Genomic DNA, 4,763 nt, shown 5'->3' on the forward strand with positions numbered 1-4,763 from the left:
CAAATCTTGGACGGGAACTTTAATTCTAAAAATATAACAACGACATCAGTTTAGCCTTTATTTTATTTAAAATTATTTATTATACTTAGATTTAGATATTGTTACACTTATTAATACCGATAGAAAATATAAATACATAATTAACTTTCGGATAAACATTTGGTGTTGGTCCCATATCGGAGATGGAAGAGAAACAGTAAGGTGGGGAGTGGCTATAAAAGGGGGGTTAAGGGAAATGGAAAAAACATGATCCTTCAAAGCAAGTTTTAATGGGAAGTGATGAGTGGTTATCGCTCGCAATTAAACATGCGAGATGGGGTGTCTGCCTAAAGCTTTACGACAATTAGGCACTTCCAATCTTAACCATCTGATCCCTATTTTATTATTATTATTTTAATTTTTCTTGTATAAATTTTTATTTTTTATTTTTTGTTATGTCTTTTTTTTGTTTTACAAAGATTAATATTTGTATGCCTCTTGAGTAATACTTCATAAGTTTTAGTTTGGATTATACGAATATAATATGATTTTTTTCTAGTTCCTTTTGAAAATGATCCGCATTTCTTTATGAAAATAATATCACTATTAATGAAATAACATTTGTTTTTTTAAGAACTTATGTTATTTCGTATATTACCAAATCAATGTTTGCTAAATAAACGACTATTTTATAATAAACAATGAAATATATAATTAATGATTATTTTATAATAGATAATGAAATATGGCATACCCCTTTTCGATAGTATGGTTATTTGGCCGGTGGCTTCCAACATGCAACCTGTTTACATAAACAAAAACGTCAAAAACTATTATATCTAGGTCGCACAACGGTATTGATCTTCGATACTTAAGTTAGGACAATATTTGCATGAATTTATTATATGAATAATAAATTCATACTCAAAATAGTTTATTAATATATTATTTGGAAATCATATTATATAATTAGTATTGATCATAAATTAATTTGGTGATCAAAAGAGACTGATTAAATAAAGGGGACTGATATTGTAATTATTTGATAGTTGCAATTGGGCTGATGGATTACCTTGGAATAAGGTTGGACGAATTCTATGAGAAGCCCATAAGGAATTCGTCCAAGGGCTATTCTAGAAGGGGTCCATGGGTTGCTTAAGGCCTAAGCAGTCACATTAGGGTTTCTACCAAAAACCCTAGCAGCCACAAGTATAAATAGACCCCATGTAACACCCATAAAATTCAAGCCAATTTAAAACTTTTTAGAACATTTAAAACCATTAAGTTATTACAGTTTGTTTTCAAAATAGTTTAATCATCAGAGTATCCCAGAATCAAATCATAAAATCATGAACTATGAGGAGCTGTACGATCACGCCTTTGCCTTGCCACGATCCCCTGATGCACCTGAAACAATAAACTGAAACTGTAAGCCCGAAAGCTTAGTGAGTTCCCCCAAAATACCCATACCCACAACAATACACATGTAATCATAACAACATACTATGGGCCCAGTCAACCATCGGGTTGGAATACCCCAGGCCCTCAACCATCCGGTTGGAATGCCAACACACTATGGGTCCAATCATCATCGGGATGGAATACCCCAGGTCTATTGGCTTTCACATAAAGCAGATAAGTCTCAACCGTCAAACAAACATGTGCACATATAACAGATAATCACATAACAGTCTATAGACAACAACTGATCTAACGGATCATACCACATACCACATAATATTATCCTACCCTCTAGGATACCGAACTAGCAGGTGATGCCACACATCACATAATATCATCCTACCCTTTAGGATACCGATCTAACAAATCATACTAGCATATCATAACCAAATAACAATTCAAAGGGCCGACCTTGGTGCCTTAGACCCTTGAGTATAGTGAGTGTGACATCCCCATTTTCACGGCCACAAAAGACCGATTTTGTTTATACTTTATAAAAATCAGAGTACTTCTTTTAACAAAAATGTTGCGGAATTTGTTCCCAGAAAACATGATAAATAGGTTATCAAAGCATTTCCGAGGAAATGTATTTTTATTCATTTTCAAAACATTGGGATGTCATTGTCAATACAGAAACATAAGCATAAACAAAACTTACATTATTTACACTAGTGATCTACATCTCTTTTAAATCTCTCGGTGTAAAGTAGCTTCGTATCGACACCTGTGATACAAATAAGCTTGAGCGGGTCAGGTTGGGAAACCTGGTGAGTACATAGGGTTTTCAACCCACAATAATATAATTATTATGTTTAAACAACAAACAATCAACTCCATTTACCCATCCCCATTATCTTCCTTACTCTCAAGGGTCTACCCTAAGAGCCATCTATTCGTTTATTCCGAAGTCCCTTGCTTCCAGGGTTATAAGGCCGGCACTAAGTCCATAGCTGCCAATGCACTAATTCCATAGCTGCAAAAGTTCCTTCATCGGGTACTAAATCCATAGCTACCAGTGTACGTACTAAGTCCATAGCTACCAACGTTTATCTAACAGGTACTAAGTCCATAGCTACCAGGTACTAAATCCATAGCTACCAGGTACTAAATCCATAGCTACCAACACCTAACAAGTACTAAGTCCATAGCTACCTATGTTTACCTAATAGGTACTAAGTCCATAGCTACCATCGTTTGTCCAATAGGCACTAAGTCCATAGCTGTCGGTGTTTATTTATTGGGCACTAAGTTTATAGCTGCCAATGTTTACTCACATCATCTTTTATCTCTCATCATTCATCTACCCATGTTATACCCAACATATTTGTAGATATAAAATACGTATACAATTTAAATCAGTTAAAACATGTATAAAAACGTTCATCCAGCATAGATAGCAAGTATACAGATAATATGCACACATAGCACGTAATTTATATTAAATACTTCATATCTATTTGTAAGATGAAAGTGACTATGCACTCACTTGAAATGTGGTGACTCGGAACTCGGACAGCGCTTCGTTATCTCAAAACAATTTTCCCTTGACAAAACCTAGTATCAATACCACTAGGGTTTAGTCTAACGTTAACCGAGACTAATTAATAGTCTAGCTGTTATTATTATTATTATATAAGCGTTAAAAAACACTATATAACTCATAATAATAGCCCAAATAATTATTATAAGGTCCTAATAACATTACTATATTAAAACATAAGCTATACTAAAGATAGGTTAGGCGTAGCGCACTTACAGTGGGTTTTTCTCAAAACGGGGCTTCGCTGGACCAGCGTTTCTGAGCCTAAAGGCTCTTTTCTCGGGACTCCGGGAGCCTCGGGGCTTCCTTCGGGTGCTAGGGGTTTACCTAGACTTTAGGGGGGGTTTAGGGGCTAGAGAGAGAGTCTAGAGAGAGAAAGAATGGTTTGGAAATGTGTGAAGAATGAGGGAACCCGACACCTCTATTTATAGGCTGGAAAACAGCTCTACTCGTCGAGTAGGTCCTCTTACTCGTCGAGTCCATGCCACATGTCACCTTCTGGTGGCTTGCCTTGGGGAGAAAGCCTTGGCCCATAATCAGCCACGTCACCCCTTTTGCAGCAGTACCCTGCCGACTTCTAAACCTCGTAACTTTCGCATACGAGCTCCATTTTCGACGTTCTTTTTTTCCACGCGTAGGTAAAAACAAGATCTACAACTTTCATTTAGACTCCATCGGCTAGTTCTTGACCGATCTTAAATTTAACAGTAGGATGAGATTAGACTGTTAAATGACCACTAAGAATTCGTAACTCCTTCATACGGACTCCGTTTTCGTCTGTCTTTTTACCGTTGAGTTCTTATTAATGAGATCTTCAACTCTCATTTAGGTTGCGTAAGCCAAAAACCGCTCGAACTAAAATTCGAGTTTCGGGCCGTGCACTGCTATGCCAAATCTTAGAAAATTCATAACTTCCTCATACGAAGTCAGATTTGGGCGTTCTTTTTATGGATGTTCTCGGTTTAACATATACTAAAACTTTTGTTTAGATCACTAAGGCTAAAAAGTCCTCTATCGTAAATTCACTATTTACGTCTCCCGGTGCCGTGCCGGTTTTTTTGCAGCGAAACTTCGACGGGCCATAACTTCTTCGTTATAACTCGGATTTCCGCGTTCTTTATATGTACGGATACCTTGGAACATATACTACCACTTAGTTAAGATTACTCCTTCTAAATAATCTTCCATCAAAAACTCATTTTTGATGCTCATTGTCTCTAAATTGACTAGCCCGGATCTACGGGCGTTACGGTGAGGATAACTCACCTGGCACTGCCGAAGTCCCGCAGAATAAACTCCAGCTGCTGGTTGACAGATTCCCGAACTGTCAACATCAAACAATACCCAATTAATAATTGGGTTCCAAGCTCAAGGTCCAACTCACACTCCAAAGGCCCAATACTCAACCAATGGGCTAAATCCCAACATATGGCCCAATTTTCCAAATTGGGCCCAGACCTCTACATGGTCTTTCCTTAAGGCCCGTTCAATTATTCTAGTCCAAACTATTTGTATTCCCATGGCCCAATATCACATAATCATAAAGGCCCAATTATGGCCCATCTATGGCCCAAATTTCCAAATTGGGCCCAAGACTCTCACATGGGCCTTATCCTAAAACCCATACAATTATTTATTCCATTTACTTATTCTTGAAAAGCCCATTAATAGTCTAATCACCAAAGCCCAAAAGGAAGGCCCAACTCAAGGCCCAAGTGGAATTAGGGTTTCACATAAAATGATGATTAGGGTTAAGTTTCCAACTTAACCCATTAAGGACTTA

At 37.1% G+C, this 4,763-nt stretch overlaps 1 non-coding gene across 1 annotated transcript; it reads left to right on the forward strand.

The window, feature by feature from the left end:
• The first annotated feature begins 271 nt into the window (after nucleotides 1-271).
• On the forward strand, nucleotides 272-375 carry LOC145135114 (small nucleolar RNA Z279/snoR105/snoR108). The gene has a single exon (XR_013719592.1). It is a non-coding gene; the product is annotated as a small nucleolar RNA Z279/snoR105/snoR108 (small nucleolar RNA).
• Nucleotides 376-4,763: the final 4,388 nt, after the last annotated feature.

This window comes from Lactuca virosa, chromosome 8 (genome assembly GCF_052849685.1).
Source record: "Lactuca virosa cultivar CGN04683 chromosome 8, Lactuca_virosa_CGN04683_v6, whole genome shotgun sequence".
Lineage (NCBI taxonomy): Eukaryota > Viridiplantae > Streptophyta > Magnoliopsida > Asterales > Asteraceae > Lactuca > Lactuca virosa.